The sequence below is a fragment of the Stenella coeruleoalba genome, assembly GCF_951394435.1.
Source record: "Stenella coeruleoalba genome assembly, chromosome: 9".
Classification (NCBI taxonomy): domain Eukaryota; kingdom Metazoa; phylum Chordata; class Mammalia; order Artiodactyla; family Delphinidae; genus Stenella; species Stenella coeruleoalba.
This window is the reverse complement of record NC_137155.1, coordinates 26,784,970-26,806,504: the sequence shown is the minus strand read 5'-3', so window position 1 is coordinate 26,806,504 and position 21,535 is coordinate 26,784,970. Positions and strand designations below refer to the sequence as shown.

General features: G+C 34.6%; 1 protein-coding gene across 12 annotated transcripts in view; it reads left to right on the top strand.

The window, feature by feature from the left end:
• SEMA3A (semaphorin 3A) overlaps positions 1 to 21,535 on the top strand; it is an 859,827-nt gene that overhangs the window by 468,351 nt on the left and 369,941 nt on the right. For 10 of the 12 annotated variants that reach the window (XR_013829775.1, XR_013829776.1, XR_013829777.1 and 7 more), the window contains one exon: positions 15,420 to 15,538. The exons of 1 other annotated variant lie outside the window; for it this stretch is intronic. The gene's annotated coding sequence lies outside the window, so the exon portion shown is untranslated. Of the gene's footprint in view, positions 1 to 6,586; positions 6,722 to 15,419; positions 15,539 to 21,535 lie in introns of those variants that run through there. One more of the 12 variants, XM_079931565.1, reaches the window with a different exon arrangement.

Sequence of the window (21,535 nt, the reverse complement as noted above, 5' to 3'; positions counted from 1 at the left end):
CTTGCCTCCTGAGGGAATCTAGTACATGCCTACCTTCCTCTGCACTCAGTGATGGTGGGATCAGAGTGGCCATGAGTAGGAGAGGAATGTTACCTACCTCTTTAAAAAAAACTTCATTGTCTGCATGTTTGCACAAAGTCTGCTTCAGATTCAGACTGAGTCATTTATTTTTCTGGCTAATAATTCCTTCTTTCCCTAAACTTTGATTTGTTTTTTTCTTGTCTTTGATAATCTGTGCTAAATGATTTTAGGTCCACAGAATTTCTGAGCCTGCAGGGACTTAGGAGATCATTTTATTGTTTACATAAGGAAACCAAGGCCAAGAAAAATTTAATACAAATTACAGAGACTAAGAACGTAAACTCCAAGCTCTCATTCTACAGTTCTTTTCTTTATATCATCATATCTTGCTTCCAAAATACTGCTTTTGCTGGATTTTCTTCCTTATTCATTTTGGGATTGTCTGTTGACAGTTTCCATTATTTATCAGCGTTGTCTTCAACTGCAATTGATATTTGTGTGAACAAAATAAAGAGGTGACATTCTCTTCTTTCACAAAGAGAAGTCTGTCAGTGGGTGGAAATAATTGAGCAAAAAAAGATTGGGTAATAAGAGAAAGACATATGTACTACACTACCTCAAGGAACAACCCTTTTTGGGGGAATGGAATTTTATGGCTGGTTAAATATATGTCTCTATATATGTGTCTACATATATATATATAAATATATGTCTAAATATATATAAATATTTGCCTATATATATGTATATATATATGGCAAAATTCTGCATAGAACCTTTGTCTCTGTTAAACTCTTTGAGATGTGTACAACTTCTTTGGGTGAAGGCTCTCTGTCAGTTTATTTTTCCCTTACTAACTTTACTGAGGGGATAATTTAGGTAACAGAAACTACACCCGGTTTAGAGGGCTCAATTCTATGAGTTTTGACATTGCTGTACACCCATGAAACCACCCCCACAAGCAAAGCATAGAGTATTTCTCCACCCTGACAAGATTCCTTGTGACCTTTTACTTTTTTCGTACTATGCATTAGTTTGCATTTTATACGAAATAAGTATACATATTTGTGTGTATTTTTTTTTACTTAGCATAATGGTTTAGAGATTTACTTTGTTTGTATCCGGAGTTCATTTATTTTTATTGCTGGACAGTATTCCATTGAGGGATACACATTTGTTTATTCACTTGATGGTGGATATTTAGTTGTCTTTAACTTTTGACTTTTCTTAATTAATTTTCTCTGAGCATTTGTGTGCAAGCCTTTGTGTGGACTGTGTTTTCATTTCTCCTGGAAAAACATGGAGGATTGGAATATCAGAGTTATTTGGTAGGTGTATGTTTAATTTTTTAAGAAATGACAAACAGTTTTCCAGAGTGGTTGTACCATTTGGCGCTCACCTGATCAGCATATGAGAATTCCCATTGCTCTGTGTCATGGGTCTGCAAACTATAGTTCTTGAGCCAAATTCAGCTGTACTTATAAAGTTGTAGTGGAGGAGAGGGTGTGGAGAAAAGGGAACCCTCTTGCACTGTTGGTGGGAACGTAAATTGATACAGCCACTATGGAGAACAGTATGGAGGTTCCTTAGAAAACTAAAAATAGAACTACCATACAACCCAGCAATCCCACTACTGGGCATATACCCTGAGAAAACCATAATTCAAAAAGAGTCATGTACCGCAATGTTCAGTGCAGCTCTATTTACAATAGCCAGGACATGGAAGTAACCTAAGTGTCCATTGACAGATGAATGGATAAAGAAGATGTGGCACATATGTACAATGGAATATTACTCAGCCATAAAAAGAAGCGAAATTGAGCTATTTGTAGTGAGGTAGATGGACCTAGAGTCTGTCATACAGAGTGAAGTAAGTCAGAAAGAGAAAAATAAATACTGTATGCTAGCACACATATATGGAATAAAAAAAAAAAGAGTTCTGAAGAACCTAGGGGCAAGACGGGAATAAAGACACAGACCTACTAGGGAATGGACTTGAGGATGTGGGGAGGGGGAAGGGTAAGCTGAGACAAAGTGAGAGAGTGGCATGGACATATATACACTACCAAATGTAAAATAGCTAGTGGAAAGCAGCTGCATACCACAGGGAGATCAGCTTGGTGCTTTGTGACCACCTAGAGAGGTGGGATAGGGAGGGTGGGAGGGAGGGAGATGCAAGAGGGAAGAGTTATGGCGACATATGTATATGTATAACTGATTCACTTTGTTATAAAGCAAAAACTAACACACCATTGTAAAGCAATTATACTCCAATAAAGATGTTAAAAAAAGTAAATTTCAACCCAGAATTCTGTATACAATGAAAATATTCTGTAATGTGGGAGGCAAAATGAAGATATTTTGAAATAAAAGATAAGTAAGAAAATTCATTGTTGGCAGACCTGTACTTCAAGGATTGTCCTTCAGATTGAACAGAAATGATACCAGATAGGAATTTGGCACTTTAGGAGAAAATAAATAGCATCAAACTTTGGTAAATATCTGGATGATTGTAAATTTCTTCTAATTTCTTTAAAATACGTATACTATTTAAAGAAAAAAAAAAAGTTGTAGTGGAACATAGCCACACTCATTTGATTATGAATGAGCTGCTTTCATGCTACAAAAGCAGAATTAAGTAATTGTGACACAAACCATATGGCCCTCAAAGCTTAAAATATTTACTATCTCGTCCTTTAAACAAAAAGTTTGCTGATCCCTGCTCTGCATCCTTGCAAAACTTCATGTTGTCAGTTTTTTAATTTTAGCCATTTTCATGTATATGGAATAGTATTTCAGTGGGGCTTTAATTTGCATTTCCCTCATAACTAATGATATTGAACATCTTTTAATTTGTTTATACCTTCTTTTCTAATATATCTATTGAAATATTTTGCTAAATTTTTAAATTGGCTTTTTGTCTTATTAATAATTTTGAGTTTTAAGAGCATTTATATAATCTAGATACAAGTCCTTTTGTAGATATATATGTTTTGTGAATATTTTCCTTCATTTTGTAAATTTCTTTTTCATTTCCTTAAGTTTCTTTTCAATAGCAAAAATTTTAGTAGGGATCAAGTGCAATATATCATTTTTTTCTTCTTTCATGATTGTTGGATATTAAATCTTGCTTATCCTAAGGTTACATTTTTTTTTCCAGTATTTCTTCTAAGGGATTTTACTGGTTTAGTTTTGAAGGACTATGACCGATTTTGGGTCAATTTTTGCATGTAGTGTAAGTTAATGTCAAAATTAACCTTTTATTCCGTGTCAACGTCTAGTTGTTCTATATGTTGAAAAGACATGTTTTTCTCCATTGACTTATCTTAGGAAATTCATCAAAAATCAGTAACCTATTTCTGGATTGTCTAATTCTCTCCATTGTCTACCCTTTTGCCAATAACACACTCTTGATTTTTGTATTCTTTTTTTTAAAATTTTATTTATCTATTTTTGGCTGCATTGGGTCTTCATTGCTGCACATTGGCTTTCTCTAGCTGTGGAGGGGGGACTACTCTTCGTTGCGGTGTGTGGGCTTCTCATTGCGGTGGCTTCTCTTGTTGTGGAGCGTGGGCTCTAGGTGTGCAGGCTTCAGTATTGTGGCATGCAGGCCCAGTAGTTTTGGCTCACAGGCTCTAGAGTTCAGGCTCAGCAGTTGTGGGGCACAGGCTTGGTTCCTCCGTGGCATGTGAGATCTTCCCAGACCAGGGCTCGAACCCATGTCCCTTGCATTGGCAGGTGGATTCTTAACCACTGTCCCACCAGGGAAGCCCGATTTTTGTAGTCTTAAAATTAAATTTTATCAGATGACCAAGTCAGCTATATTTTGAATTTTAAAATTTCTTTGGTTCTTCTAGGTGGTTTGCTTTCCCAATAAAACACCCACCCCACCCCCAAAAAAAGCCTCCTGAAATTTTAATTAGGATTTTGTTGAATTTATAAATCAACTTGTGTTTCTTTAGATCTCTCATTATTATTGATGTTTAATTTCATTGTGGCTAGAGAACATACTCTGATATCAATCATTTAAAATCTACTGAGAGTTGTCTTAAGGCCCACTGTATGTGTTTCATACTGCATTTTAGATTCATTATGTGTTTACTGATCTATTTTTGTCTAGTGATTCTAATAAAATCCCTTACTATGATTAGTCAATTTTAATTTTCTTCTCTTCCTCTAGTTCTGTCAATTATTGCTTCTTGTACTTTATGGTTCTTTTTTAAGCTCATACACATTGATGCTCAGTATGTCTTCCTGCTGAATTGCCCCTTTCATCATTATGTACTGTTTCTTCTTATCTTTGGTGATGCTTTTGCCTTGATGTCTACTTTAGATGATATTAACATGGTCAACCCAGCATTCCTATGCTTAATATTTGCATCTATTTATTTTCAAGTCATTTGTTTAATTAATGCTGAAGTTGAGCATTTAATGCAATCTGATTTCTGTTGTTTTGTCACATATATCCCCCCTATTTCCCACCAGAAAAAGAAAACCTTTTAGGATCTTACATTTGTCCCTGATATTCTGACATGTAGTTATGTCAGATTTGGGATTTGTTTTATTTTGTGATAATTGCTCTAAGCACTAAGCAGACCCTTTTAATCTGAAGACTAATGCCCTTCAGTTATGGGAAATTTTCTTGATATATATAAGATCTTTATACCTTTATGTCTATATATAGATATATAAATACAGATAGATACAAATAGATTGATATACATGTATAAAATAATTGTCGATATATATATATAGATCTGTGGAATATATATAAGAAATTATATATAATATATATAATATATAATATGTATTTCTTCCCTGAGTTTTCTGTCTTTTCATTCTGTTAGCCCTAAAAATCTGATATTTGACTGCTTTAATGGATCCATTAATTTTCTTTAACCTATATTCCTCCATTTTGTGTTCTTGCTGTCATACTTTGTGGGAATTTTTCCTGGTTTTGTCTTCTGACCATTGTATTATAGTTCCTATTCCAGTTACCATAGTTTTAAATGCTAAGAGCTCTTTTTTGGTTCTCAGTTTCTTTTTTCTTATAGTCTTGTTTGTTTGCTTATTTATTTTTAATAAACTAAATAGATTTTCTTATTTCTGGAAAATGTTCATTACAGTTTTGTGATGTTCTTCATGTCTTTCATCGTTTTTGTTTTCTCCTAGTTCTTTCAGTTTCTCTTTTGAGGGTTTTTGTTTTCCATTCCTGTTGTCAGATTTCCTCTTTAGTCAGGTAATTCTGAGCTGTCCCTTGGTAAGATATCAAACCACTTTTGGAAGCATTGTATGGGTAGGATCGGGGTGGGAGGGATCAGAGTGTATTCTGTGGATCATTAGATTGCACTTGGTATTGAAAGGTAAGCAAATCAGTCTTTTTGCAGTGGACCACCAAATGATGATACGTGGGGTGCTTTCTCTAGTGCTCTTTAATTTCTCCAATAGTTGGCAGAGGGAAAATACTGAAAATGATCGTTGATATTTTGGGAGCAAAATGGGGGGAATGTTGATCTCCTGATTTTTATCCCGGTAAGGTATGCCTTTGAGCGCTCATCATCTCCCAGTTTCCTTAGAGTGAATGGGTTTGCTTTTCTTCAGAGGTCTTCTAACTCCACTTTGTCAAGTTTATTCAAATTCCTTATCCCTAAATTTCCTTAAAGTCTTATATTGCCGTGATCATTTTTATCATTCTCTTGGTCCTAGTGGATGAATATATTTCTGTTTCCTTGTTTGTTAACCCTCTTATAACTCTACTGGGGCTAAGGGAGGGAGAAGAGATGGATTTGTATGTTTAATCTTCCTGGTTTAATTGGAATTCATATTATATTCTTTTTTTTTTTTTTTTTTGCGGTATGTGGGCCTCTCACTGTTGTGGCCTCTCCCATTGCGGAGCACAGGCTCCGGACGCGCAGGCCCAGCGGCCATGGCTCACGGGCCCAGCCGCTCCGCGGCATGTGGGATATTCCCGGACCGGGGCACGAACCAGTGTCCCCTGCATCGGCAGGCAGACTCTCAACCACTGCGCCACCAGGGAAGCCCCATATTATATTCTTAACAAATAATCAGATATTATGTAAATAGATTTGTAAACTTAAATATGATTATGGTTGATGGTAATGTGTTTCCAGAGGTTTGATAGGCAGAAGAAAGAATTTCCTAAGTTTCTCAGGAACAGATATCTAGACCAATGATTAATTACACTTTCCTCCCTTGTGGCCATATCTTGAGAATCATTTTATGACTTATTGGCACCTTTATTATATGAAGAGAAGAAAACTCACATGTCTCCATTCTAATACATACTAAGAAATTTTACTAAGAGATTCAGTAGAGGAGGGATTGGAAATTATTGGCTAAAATGATGCTTAGAGATTATCTGCAGATTTCATTACTCATGTTATTTCTGTTCTCCTATTACCATAGATAATTGACTATAGCTTAAGTGGAAGTACAGACTAAAATACAGTTAAAGCTCATCTGGGTTTCATCAAAACTGTATCTCTGTTGGGACACAACTGGACTTTGAAACAAGTTATATCTGGAAGTACTACCCAGAGTCATCAGAGATTTGCCTGAGGTCTGAGACAGTTGCTGTGGAAACTATCCCACTCCACTCTTCTTTAGTGAAACCTCAACCAACAGCAGTTAGCCAGAACTGAAAATAAGGAAAAGTGAAGAAATAAGCAAAAAGAAACAGGTATTAACATTAGTTGAATTTGTAGACTGTTGTACGTAGATCCATGTAGATTAGTTATTATGAATGGAGTTTCTGGAACAATTAATTTTAGTCAACACTGTAAACATTAAGGCTCAGATCCTCAAGTTTTTGAGGAATTTTGTCCCACATCATTCTAAACATGTGGTCACAAGTTCCTTGAACTTTCTTTGTTAAGCACAATTGTGTTTTGTTTCTAAAAGTGAAGTTAAAAAAATTTAGACCAAAACATAGAATTAATTTTTAATCAGAAAAGCAGAGACGTTCAGATGAAATTATTTAACAGTCTGTATTTTAAGTAGTGCTTTTCTAAATATTATTAAAAATCTCAAAAAAGTATATCAAACGGTATTCAGAAAGCCATCTTACTGAGTAATATAACAACTGACATGATTTGAAATGGTGTTAAAGCTGTAAATACGTTGTCAAATTGTGATTTTTTTTGTGGGGGGGAGTTGGGAATTTTGAAGTGAAAATACATTTTTTTAAATGATGGCATTTAAAAGATTTTTCACCCAACAATACTTACAATACTAAATTCTCCTTATATAGTGATTAAAAAGCTATCAAAAGGAGTATGGGGATACAAAGATGAATAAAATAAAAGCATGCTTAATCATAAAGTATTCCCAGGATATCTAAGATCAGTCACATCAATAGAAAAATCAATTGCAGTTCTATGATTATTTAAGAACACCCCAAATTTCCCTGTTTAGCAGTCAAGAAGTCCCTCTACACAATGACAACTATAACTTGCTATGTAGACTGCCATTCTGCCATAGATTCAGTTGGTAAGGAAACAATGATATCAAATGGATTGAAACACATTGCTATTACCAGGTAATATGCAAAACATACCCATCCCTTACCATGAATCTCATCCAATTTTTAAACTAGTGGATGAGTGTCATGCTTGAATTCATAATTAAAAAGAAGATACACATGTTGAAGTGGCTATTTTGAAGAAACTACATGAAATGGTTTTATCAATTGGTCTGCCAAAATGCCTAATTTCAATCTCATCCATTCATCTAGCTAACTCCGTATAAACTTTCACATCTCGGCTCAATACTACTTCCATAAGAAAAGCCTTAATGTTTTACAGTATTGTCATGCTTAAAACTTCTTGTTCAATGCTATCTTTTATATGTTATATTTTCTATTAAGTTAGTGATTGTGATTCTCTATTTACTGTTTTATTCACTAGTAGTTGCTCAGTTAATATATTTATTATCTGATTAGTTGAGCTTATATTTAAACATTATATATTTTGCTTAATTATTATCATGGTTTCTTACTGCTTTCAGTAAAATATGAGAATACCTATGAAAGTGGCTTTCACTTATGGATTTATGGACATGTTTGAATCATCAAATCCAAACCATGATAATGACTATTATATCATAAGCTTTTGCAAAGTTATCCTAAATGTATTGTTGACTTATTTTCAAAATCGTAATAAAAATCCTTGATTATAACCTAAATTTAAGTGCAACCAAGAAGGGGTACACTATACAGTAAAAAAAAAAAAAAAAAAAATGTCTAAAACTTTGGCTTGAGTATCAGAAGGAATTAATTACAGTTCTTTACTTACTAGTTGCCTCATTTTACCAAAGAAAACAAAGTTAGAACAGGAAGAGTTTTAAAAAATTATTCTACAGAATTCTTTTAGGTATAAGAATGAAAGAAGTGAGGAGAGAAAAGCACAATGATTTGTCCCAAATAACCAGAGTCAATAGAAAGCATAGATATAGAAGACAAATTTTTGAAAGCTATAAACACACTTTTTCTACTGCAAACATATGGACTTCATTTTAGTTATTTCCCTCCTTAAGAATTGTGTTCTTTAGAAAAGTTGTGCCTCAAGCAAAAAATAAATGATACCATTCATGTTTCGTGAATGAAGTAAAACCTTTACCTCTACAGCCTGGTCACTTAATGTAAGAATATCCAACAAAAATAACAAACCTAATGCCACTCAGTTAACAACAAAATGATACTGTCAGCATTTTGATTAATGTCTTTTGAATCAAGAGACCATTGTCGTATAGATAAATTCTAGAGCAATTGCTAGTCTAGACTCTGAAGTTGGATGGAGGTGCCTTCTGAATTAAATCCTTTCATATCCCACAGGCTGTGATCATGCACATCTGAGATGTGTTAGTTGAAATTCCACACAATCCTCAGTTGCCAAGTTTGCATGGACTGAACATGATACAAAAAGCAAAGAAGCTAAGAAAAATTAACATTAAAAACTGAATATTATACAAAGGTCCTACACACAGCAGTGAGACGAGAAGGGCCCCTAGCATTCTCCATTCACAGATTTAAACCTGAAGTTGAAATATTCTTAACTCCAAGAAGAAACTCTGAAGGTAGGGAAAAGAGTTTCAAGACTGAGCAACCAAAAGTGAAATAAGTCAGACACAGACAGACAAATACTGTGTGATCTCGCTTATATGTGGATTGTAAAAAGCTGAAACAAAGTAGATTGGTGGTTGCTAGGGATTGGGGGTGGGGGAAGTGAGGAGAATTTGGTTAAAGGATACAAACTTCCAGTTACAAGATGAGTAAAGTTCCGCGGATCTAATGTGCAGCATGGTGTCTACAGTTAACAGTACTTTATCGTGTACTTGAAAGTTGCTGAGAGTAGATCTTAAATGTTCACACACACACACACACACACACACACACACACACACACACACACACACACACACAGAGTAATGTGAGGTGAGGGCTGTGTTAACTACCTTTATAAGTGATAATCATTTCACTATACATATGTGTGTCAAATCATCATGTTGCAAACCCTAAACTTACCCAATGTTATTTGTCAGTTATATCAAATAAAGCTGGAAAAGAAAGATTGAGTAACCAGTTAATTCAGAGGTATTGTGTGAACAGCTTTCTCTTGGGGACCCATAAATACAAGATGTGATTCTTTCCCTCAAGTATCCGGCAATTTAATTGAAGATGTACTTTTCTCACCATTTTACCAGTTCAGCATTCATTTCCTGAATATTTAGAGCATTCAGGTATTATGATAAATCATTGGTAAAAGAGGAATAAAAATAAGTGCCCTATAACCAGAGGAATGTCATCACGGGAGCAATATAGTAAAATTTTCATTAAAATATGGTAAGTGCTAAGATGGCAGGGTGCCCACTTCTCAGCATTTGCTTAGCCTTCATATAACTCCCATGAGAAGAATATAGGAATTTAATTTATTTAATTATGGTGATAAATATAGACAAATAACCTAATATAAAACTGGCCAAAGCATATAAATAGGAAATTATATCAGACTGGACTATAATGTGCAGCAAGCATATGAAAGGATGCTAAAGCTTACTAGTTGGAACCTGCCAACTATAGCAGTAATGAGATGCCATTTTTCTTCCATCAAGTTGGTGAAAATTAAAAAGAAGAAATCAAGTCAATGATTTCTAGGGTTCCAGGAAGTAGGCTTACTCATTACTGGAGAGAATCCAAATGGCCATGAATTCATGAAAACTGATCAAGAAATAGGTACTAAAATGAAAATGCATATATTTTAATGAAATAACAACTAACGAACAAGTAGGGCAAATCAACAAGGACAAAAGTGAAAACTCCTCCAAGAGTATCCCAATGTTCACTACTGGGGAAGAGTTAAGGAATGCGGTTTTAATCTGGACTATTGACTAGTACACGTTAATTAACAGCACGGGTCAGATCTATGCATTTGACTGGAGGCCTATTCATGATGTATGTTTCATGAAAAACCGTTTTTGCTAAACAGTGTTTACGTTGTGATGCTTTTTGTAAAACAGATTACATAGAACTCTATCGATATGATATATGTATATACATATACATATGCATATGTATGTGTTCATCAGTGTGAAGAAAGCTGTGGAAGAGTCTGGTGCTGATCTTGGCAGCCCAGGGCCTGAGGAAGGGAGTTAATCTAGGTGATTTAGGGGCTTCCCTGGGGCTTCCCTGGTGGCGCAGTGGTTGACAGTCCGCCTGCCGATGCAGGGGGTGCGGGATCATGCCCCGGTCCGCGAGGATCCCACGTGCCGCGGAGCGGCTGGGCCCCTGGGCCATGGCCGCTGGGCCTGCGCGTCCGGTGCCTGTGCTCCCCAACGGGAGAGGCCCCAGCAGTGAGAGGCCCATGTACCGCAAAAAAAAAAAAAAAAATATATATATATATATATATATATATATGTGATTTAATGTAAAATTTTCCCCTTACATAGCTTCTTATATATTCACTAGTTGAGGTGAACACATGTTGATTTTGTTTGAAAATACTTATAACAAAACATAGATATTCTGGAAAATAGTGAGATGAATGCACTTGAAATATTTTTTTGGATTATTAATTGTTTGTAATTTATAGACCTGTGGCTTTTCCCCATCCATTTGTACAGGTAATCAAGAGATTAATAATATTACTTCTAAAATTAAGATATTATAAGCCAAAATAAAATCGTTAGGGTTTTTTACACTAATTTGTGAATTATTTTTCTATCTTTCATCCCACCTACTAATAGGTAGGTTGGAGTAGGTAGCATTGTACAGTAACACTTTATAAATGTGTTATTGTACATACACAAATAGTCCATACACGAAATGTAAGAAACACCATTGATTAATGTTCAGAAAGAAGCCCTGACATATCTACATAAATCAACATGCAATTGTGAGAAAGCAACTCCAGCTCCTTTGAGAAGATATTCTTTCATGAAACTGAAGTGCTCCTGACCTGGGTCTGAATAAGTAATTTTGTCAGTCCACTGCTCAAGGCACTGTGCATAAAACCGCAAGGATGATGCTTCACAGCAATGATTGGCCCAGATGTTTGAATTTTGATTATGTTTGAGATGGAAACGTTCAAAAATATGTGCTTTAATTATAGACATGGAAATAATTATTTCTCTGCCTCATCCATCACCCTGCCAAAGCTGAGATTTTTTAACTACTGCTTTGTCCAATGCATTTGTAAACAGACATTCTGCAATTCTGCTAGAACTGCTTTCAAATTACTACTTGTATATAATTTGCTTCAAGAAATACGTAAATGAATACTCACATACGTACATTAATATATTCACCGATTATTTCTCTACTATCTGGTCCACATGAAAAAACTTTCAGAGAGCCAGGGAAGATATTTTTCACAACAAAATAACCTACAAAACATACACTAATCTTTGACTTTTAAAATACATCCAAAGGTCTTTGTTATGGCTAATTCCAGTTTTCTAATAGAAAGAGATGCAACTTCATATCACTTATATACATTCTTTTTAAAAATTTTTATTTATTTATTATTGAGGTATAGAGTCACATAAGTTTCAGGTGTATAACATAGTGATTCACGATTTTTAAAGGTTATACTCCAATTATACTTATTATAAAATATTGGCTATATTCCCAGTGCTGTGCAATATATCTTTGTAGCTATTTTATACATAGTAGTTTGTAGTACCTCAATATTTTACCTCTATCTTGTGATTTTATACAATATTTATTCACACATTTTTGCAACTACCAAATTTTGTGGATCACAAAGTGACAAATTCTACCTTCTATGATAAAGTTTGCTGAGAAGAAATAAGGAATATTTCTGATTTGTATGTTTAATGCTTCCTACACATTTTTATATGATATTGCCTTCAAGTAAGTAAACTCTTGAGCATCTCCTTCATTTTCAGAATAAAGGATCTCAAGTATTTTAAGTTTTATCTACTCAGGTAATTAAACGGGACCCAGGGTTTTCATCAAGAAAACCCTGCATATCGTAGTGATAGACTTTTTTTTTTTTAAGTCAGGCATCACTATGCTGCAATCTGAATAAATTATTTAAATACATTCATGAAATTAGCTATAATTTATAGCAGCAATTTCTATATCAAATCTTAGTTAAACCATATATCATACTAAGCACATATTCTACTTTCCCATTTTACCTTCCAAATAAGCACTGACAATTAGGCACCATTTGACATTTGTCATGCTTATCGTCACAGCTGCAGCGACACTAAAGGTGACTAAGAATGGCGAGAACAGCTTTTTGTAAAGAGTAGAAAATAAAGGAAAATAACGATTGCTTCTCCTTTGCTTTGAGTGGTTGGAGGCAGATAAGCGGATTTGTAGTGAGGTCGTCAGTCACAATGGGGTGGTAATTTGAAAATGGATTAGTTTAGAAGTAGCGATTTCTGCTCCATGGGCTTCAGTGCAAAAGTCTACCTGATTCTGTAAGAGACCTCATAAACTGGCAGAGATCAATGCCTACCTAATGTGCCATTATGCACTGGGCACACTTCAGTGATTACAGCACAGCTGTGGCTGGGTTTTGCTTGATAGTTCCTTAGCACTTGCACCACAGGTGCTCCGCACAATTATTTTTCCCAAAGGAATAAACTCTTTAGGGAATTAAAGTGGACGAGAGAGGCTTTTCTTCCTAAGAAGCTTTTCACTGTTAAACTGAAGAATGAACAGTGTCAGATGTCAGTAATGTCAGCCCAATAACAAATAAAGACTAAACAACTTATGAGAAGGAAATCATCCTGTATTATATGTCTGGATGACACTTTCTTATGTTTAAGATTTTATTGCATAAGACTACCTGACTGTGTATCTTGAAAGAACATGACAATACAAATTCCAAGTTGGAAATGTTCACCGTTTTAAAGATTATAATTTCATATCAAAATGTAAGAGCATTAACAAGTATTTAAGTTGTTTAGCTTTTCTTACAGGCCATGCAAATTAGTTGGCAACAAAGAATGAAAAGGAGTTCGGTCAAATGAATTTACAACAAAATTTGAATATGAGATACCTTACCGATAATCCTTAGATTCTTATGCTCAATAGGTTTCTTCACTGTTGCTTGCAAATGTTATGTGTAGGAACAGTGAATAAAATATTAAAGGAAGGTAAAATAATTTGAAATGTAAATCCATATAGTATAAATTAATAAATTCTGTTTTATATTTTAAACAAAGGAATATTAGTAATGTTAGTTATATGAAACTCTCCATTTTCTAGCTCTTTAAATTTGATATGATATGTAATGAGATGGTATGAACAACATTCCGGGGTAATGCATCACACAAAAAGAAATTTATTGAGAATAATTTGTGATTAATTCCTTGGCACTAGTTGGAATAATATCTGGTAAATGGTCTGAACCCTTTGAAGTCCTTTTTTCTTCCTTTATTTAAGATAGATAAGGTGTTTATAGTTAATAACCAAATTTATCAGGATCATCAGGTTTCATTCTGCTGCCTGACCTGTTCTAGGGTAAAGGAATACAATTACAGTGATTAGCAAACGATACTCTTTAAGATTTTAGGGGCATATAAAAGGTTTTCCTGTCCCAAATCATTCCTCAATCTGCTCATGCAAAATCCTTTCAAAAAGGAACATTCATCTAATCCACAGTTAAATATTAATCTCTAAATTAAATATTCCTAGTAGAGGTAACATACTAACTTGAAATAGTTTAGTACGTATAACAAGGATGGTGACAGTCCCATTTAATACTTCCAAAGAATTATGTTCAAATTCCAAATGGATAATTAATTTTTAAAAAGGACTTAATTCAGAAGAGAATGTTGCCATATTTAGGGGACTCACCATGTCATATGGGAAAAAAAAAACTAACTTGGAAAATTAGGGAAAAGAGGCAATTTGAAGGCTATCACATGAAAGGAAGATGAAGTTTCAGCTGTGTAAATCCACCAGGGAATACTTGGAATACTTCCTGCCTCCTTAGACGTAATAGATAAATAGGAAGAATAACATTTTAGCTTATAGAACAATCTAAAAAATATAATGAATGGAATGAGCTATGTTGAAATTATTACAAACAGTAATCCTTCTCCAAGGGTATTGAGCTCAGAGAAGAAATCTTTGGATTCTGAATTAGCCATGGATGCAGGCATATTCTTTAATATTCTGTGACACTATTGTTTTATTCATAAAATAAGTGGGTTAGTCCTATTTTTAAATAATAGAAATTGGGGTTTCCCTGGTGGCGCAGTGGTTGAGAGTCCGCCTGCCGATGCAGGGGACACGGGTTCGTGCCCCGGTCTGGGAAGATCCTACATGTCACGGAGCTATTGGGCCCATGAGCCATGGCTGCTGAGCCTGCGCGTCCGGAGCCTGCGCTCCGCAATGGGAGAGGCCACAACAAGTGAGAGGCCCACGTACCAAAAAAAAAACAATTATCTCCTAGGTGCCTCTTATTGGGTGTATTAGATGGCCTAATTTGGGATTAACATATACACACTACTATTTATAAAATAGATAATCAACAAGGACCTACTGTATAGCCCAGGGAACTATATTTTATAATAACCTATAAAGAAAAAATTTGAAGAAAAAATTATCTCTAAATATATAGATAAATACTTTGTGTATTACATTTTTAAAATGATCAAGATGGAAGTAACCATTGCCTGAAGTATAGAAAAATAAGACTCCACATTGCGTTTATGTGTGGAGGGGGTGATGATTCTCAAAGAGAAATACTGGAATACAGAAGGTAAATCTTTCTTTCCTTCCCATGTTTCTAAAGCCAGCATTGATCCTTGTTATAGGTTTTGTATAGTGTCATGAGTTTAATATAATTAATCTAGTTAAATACTCACTCTTAGTGTCCTATAATGACTTTCTATTTAAGGCAAACTGCAGAGGCACACTGAGCCTACAGATATTATGGCAATCCTGTTGCGAACAAAGAACATTTGAAGCGTTTGCTGTAGCTGGCTTATACAACGGCATCTGGACAGAATACCGCAGGTACTAGTTTTTCGAAACTTGCCTCCATTTAATATACATAATCATAAATCTGAAAAAAACGTTTCTGGCCTACTTTTCAAGGTAAAGAAATACATAGACAAGGATTAAAATAAACACATTGAAGAAATTGTTGCAAAAACTTAGTAAATAAGATGAAGATTTGCATTATTTGAGAAGTAAGAGCTTTGGTTAAAATGGTGACTGGAACTGACAGTTCCTCACAATTCATTCTTAGAAAAATAATCCAATTAGAAAAATTTCTTTTCTGAAATTATTGAAAAATGGAAAAGAAAACTTCACATTTGAATCAAATGGAATGTCACCTTAAAATAAAGCAAGATAATAATAATAATAACAGATACAGCAGGTTATGGGTTTTCAGAAACCAAACAGGCTGGGGAAAAGCAATGAAGAACAGAAAGGAATCAGGCCTGGTAGAAGAGGAACCCTCTTCCAGTGATATTATTTGGCAGAATGAATTTGAAGATACATCTTCTGAGTGGAGTTTGGATTAAGAGAATGATAAAAAGAGAGATGATGATACATTGGAAAAGCAAAATAGATAATCCTTTTCAGCTTTAAAAATGCTATGATTCTAGGCTTTAGATGATTTGGCGAAAAATTAAGAGAACATGGCAAGTTTAGTTATTCATAACAAAGTAAGATAATGCGAACTTTATTGAGTTATTATATTCATTGAGGGATAAAAAGACCTTGACTCTGGTGTAGCTTAGATGGAGTAGAGCCTGGTATGTAGTCAGGGTCAGTCATTTTTTAATTGAATTATCGCACTAATTTCAGTAAATGCTGAGTTAAATGCTTAAGGAACTTCTTTGCTCTGTGTTTGTGTGTCTTAGAGAAAATACTTATATTTTCTAAAAATTGTGTAAGTGTAGATACAATGTATAACTTATTTCTTTTAAATATTGAATATAATTATTGATGATATGAGTTGCATCAAATATTAAGAACCTTGGAAATACATCATTATTGCATTTTTAAGTGGTACAAATGTAATTCCTTGCATTTAAAAAGTTGAAGCATATAAAACATAGGAGCCTAAAACAGCAGAGCATAGCATTAAAGAATCAGTCTTCAGTGCAGAGGGAGTGTAACAGTAGAGTTCAAAAGTTGCCTACCTTTGAAGGCTGGCTATTTCTTTGAATTCTATCTGCTATTTTGATAAACTTTTACTCAAATTCTCTAAGGCCTGTTTCTACAGAATGGGAAGAAACAATAGTTTCTGTATCACAGAGCTATTCTGAGGAAATGAGTTGAAGTAGTAACAGTTTTTTCAAGAAATGTTAGCTACCATTATCTAATAATATAAGAATCCTATCAAACTAAAGGTTGTAAATGGAGAGCTTTAAATACTGTTCTCTTTTTACTTTCCTAGAGAGTCATACTTGTTATTTATTCTTTAACCAGAGTCTATAACTTTCGATAAAAGTTTTCAGCCGTCCTTGAGTAATTTTTTGTTTTAGAAAAGCGAGGTAATAAATGTACCAAACTGAAATTCTAAGCCCACTCCTTCCTTTAGCTGCTTTGCTTTCTATCTGTTCTACATTCCCTCACTGTCTGGCACTGAATTCAATGAGACTTCAAAATGTGAATGAGAGTTTGATTTGGATGAGTGTCAAACCAAAGCCACCACTACTACGTTGCGGTGCCTTGTATTTATTTCCTTTTTTTCCTGTTAAAGTAAAAAAATCCGCTGCTCTGCAGTGTTTTAGCTGAGATGGGGGAGGAGGTGAATTAAAATGTTTGAAACAAAATTTAACATGCCAAGACTTCATTGGAATTTCGATCATTATAGTTTATGCATATTTACTGAGGGCTATGCTTTGTCTAATGTAAACAGCTATTTTTTTTCTTTCCCAACAAGTTGCCTGTTACCAGAGAAAATATCTCTTTGTATGCAGCTTCTTTTGTGAGAACCATCTTGCTAGTTGAATGAAAAATGAACAAAATATTCAATGAGATTCTCAAAAGATAAATAATAATAATAAAGGTTTTTATGCTAGCGTTTATATTTGTTGGTTGGTTAAAATGTTTGACATCACCAGCCTTTACGTCTTAATATTTAGGTGAAAAGAAATATAACTTTACTATTAAATGATTTAGGTTTATTAATTCCTCTTGCCATAACCACATTTTTAAGGAATTCCATCGTGCTTGGATGTTCGTATGCATGCGTATGAACATACATAATTTTTTCTTGTATACCTTTGTTATACCTGTATTGCGTTCATTTCCTGGAAGGGCTTTTAGTAGAGCATAAAGCCAAAATTCTTTGGATTTGCCTTTTGCTTCATGTCTTCCCTCAGGTTTTCAGGCACCTGCTACATTGTCTTCTGTATTTAGACAGTAAGGGAGGTAGACTCATTGCAGAGAGAAGTTTGATTTTCCTCTCTGAAACCACCTGGCAACTGCAGATAAACGGTATATGTAAAATGGGAGAAAATTTCTTAGGACCTCCACAATTACAACACAAATAATAAAATAAAGTGAAGCTGTAGTTACATTGTCAAACATAAAAGAGTACAAGAGAAGAAATCATAGAATGTGCCCCACCAAGCACACATTGAGACCTGCTGTTTTCCCTGTGGGTGTCCACATGACTTTGATTTTCATCTAATGACAAGAAAACACAAACATTGGCAAAAGCTTTACTCAAGTTTTGGTGACCCCACTGTGTTAAATAGGACTTGAATTTGAGTGCCTAAAGAAAACTTCTGTATGATATGTTTGTTTGGCTTTTATTCCCAGAAACTTAACAGTCCCATCAATCAAAAGAGAAACATCATCTAGAAAATGGGAAAAAGTGTTTTGATAGGGAGATTAAAAAATAAGCATATTCTCCTTCCTCTTGACCTTTGTTATTAATAACTTTGAAAAAGTCATTCCATTCATAGGACACAGTGATTAAAGGTGATCCAAACTTATGTTTGAATTGTTCAATACTCTTTACAGCATAGGATGCTCAAGTTGAAGGTCAAGAGTCATTTTAGTTTTTGATGAATGAGAGGAAATGAAGATTTTTACATCCTAAGGTTGACCATCTACCTAGCCTTGTCTGCTCTCACTCTGAAATTTTGTAGGTAAAGTCTAACGATCTTAGGTGGTGATATTGTCAACTAGGATAGATTTAGGGCTGCATCTGCTCTTCTGTGTTTCAGTATCTCAGAATCTAATTTTCAGATAATTCCTGAGTCATAATTCTTGAAAGAAAGGAGAATGCAATACTTAGAGAAGGGTAAGAGAAGCTAGTCTTTGGAAATCAGGAGAACCAGGTTAAATATTTCCTTAATAGATAGCCCCTTTGCTCTTCCTACTAATCAGTGTCAGCCAGCTCTTGAAGTAAACACCTGCTCAGTGACAGGTACACGTGGCGTTTACTTTAGAAGATAATGTAGGTACTCAATTTCTCTTAAATTTAGACTTTATTATAAATCAGTAATCTGCTTTCCTTGTATAATGCAACTATCTGGATTTAAAAAAAAGAAAATAATGCTCATTTTTGGAAGTGATATTAATCATAACACTCTTATTTAAATATTTTCTATACACTGTAGCAAAATTTCCTCTCCCAATCTAGAATAGTGATAGTTTTTTACCATGTCCAGTCAGTTGCCAAATTTCCTATATTCTTCTCTAAAATATTATATTCTTCTATAACTTTATTATTTTATTTTCACTGATATTACTTTTCTTTAGGCCCTTTTAACCTTTCACTTAGTAAATTACAGCACAAGGAAGGAATTACAGATTATTTTGAGTATTTTCTGGAATTTTAAGCCTGGAAAGATGACATTAAAAGTAGTAGTTAAAATTTTAAATATTGAAGAGAAAGATGAGCTTAGTTTTGACCAGATTCAGCTTGATACATTCGTTCAGAATTACCAGCACACAGTTTAATGCATGCACGTGTCTGTATTTGAATGTATCATGGAAAAGGTCAGCATGTATGTTTTGCTATACTGATTCTAGATCGGTATAATCTTGGGTGTTCTGAGAACAAAGATTTAAGGTTTGAAAGATTAAGCAGGTTTGCAAGGCAAGCTACCCATTATAACGCATGAAACTTACACACATACACAATTTTTGAAGATTAACAATCCATGTTGAACTATTAAATACCTTACATAATTTTACTATTTTATTTATATAATTATTTCTAAAATTTATTTCATTATGATAGTTTTTTTTTAAATTTTTTAAAAGAGAAAGTGAGAGAGCACAGCTGTTACTATATAGAAATGCAAACATTTTTTCCCTTGGAAAACACTGATTTAAGTTATCTGATGAGTAGAGAAGTCTACAAAAAAGGATGAAAGAAGAGGTTTCTAAACTTTAAGGACAGAGAGATGACAGAAGATGTTTTAAGATAAGAAAGACTTAATTGTGTTTATTAATAGATAATGGGGGAAAGTCAATAGTGGTAGCATGAAATTTCAAGAAATTATAAGGATGATAAAAAAGATCATGAAGGCATTAAAAATAGATAATATAAATTTAATCACTAACATAAAAATTCATTTAGGGCTTCCCTGGTGGCACAGTGGTTGAGCGTCCGCCTGCCGATGCAGGGGACACGGGTTCGTGCCCCGTTCCAGGAAGATCCCACGTGCCACGGAGCGGCTGGACCCGTGAGCCACGGCCGCTGAGCCTGCGCGTCTGGAGCCTGTGCTCCACAATGGGAGAGGCCACAACAGTGAGAGGCCCGCATACCACACACAAAAAAAATTCATTTAAAAAGCTTTTAGCTGGCAGCATTCTGGAGTTTTGAGAAATGAAGTGGCAAATTTAAGGAGAATAGAAGTATTTTGTAATAGCCACAAAAGGAAATGCAAAAAAAAAACCCACTAGGAAATTGAGGATAAATAAAAGTATTGTAAGTCAGCTTTGAGAGTCCAGCAGTGGTGGAAAAATGTGAATTTACTGTGAAGTTGGTTGAAAGTGGTAGATTTATTCCAGTTAAGGATGATGAGCTGATACAGTTATGGACAGGGGTTTCTGGCAAAGCAAGTTTCATGCCATCAAGGGCTCAGATGATTTTGAATGTGAAAGAGATCATTTAAAATGGACGATAAAGAAATCCCACTTCCACATAGCTTCCGGATGGCAGCCAAATGGCTACCTTCTCTCTTTCCTTAAATATCCATGAAGATATGAAAGATAAAGAAAATGTCTCAACACTATCAAAAAACATTGTAATAATAACAGTGAACACTTATTGAACTCTTACTATGTCAACCCAGTATAGTCATATGTATTGACTCAGTTTATCTTTGCTAATATTTTATTATTTTCCATAAATTATTCCCATTTTTCAGCTGAAGAAATTGAGGTAGGGAAGTTAAGTAAAATACTCAAGTTTGCATAGCTAGTGAACAAGTGTTGGATTTGAACCTAGTGAATGTGGCTACAAAGTCTGTTCTTTTAAACACCACATTATATTGTTTAACATCAAAACCTATGAGAAATGATAATAATTTCAAGTTGCAACAAGGTGAGAATACAATTGGAATGAGAGAAACCCAGGCTTCTGTTGATGACCTAAACTGTTTTCCCCTTTGTTTCTTGGAGAGAGGAGTAGGTGATCCCTTTCTAATCCTATCCAAGTACAGCTCATGTGTGATGCCCACTTAATTATCAACACACTAACACCATATCTAACTTCCACACAGCTGCCAGGTGACTCCCTGGGACTTAGCAACGGATCACGCTCAGCAGTTTCCCCAGGCTGCCCATTCTTTTCTTCAAGTGGTCTTCCTAGGGCTGCTGGCCTTTCCTTTTAGCACCACAGACTTCTTCTATGATTGATTGTTATGCTAATCTCACCCTGCTTGGTCCAGCTCTTACAGTAGTAGAGAAGTAAGGAGGCAAAGAGAATATAATCCTTACATCAGAATTGAGTTTTCCAAGTAATAAATCTTTGATCAACAATTAGACAAAATGCTAGTGGGTTGAAAAATGCTTTTGAAAAACTTAAGA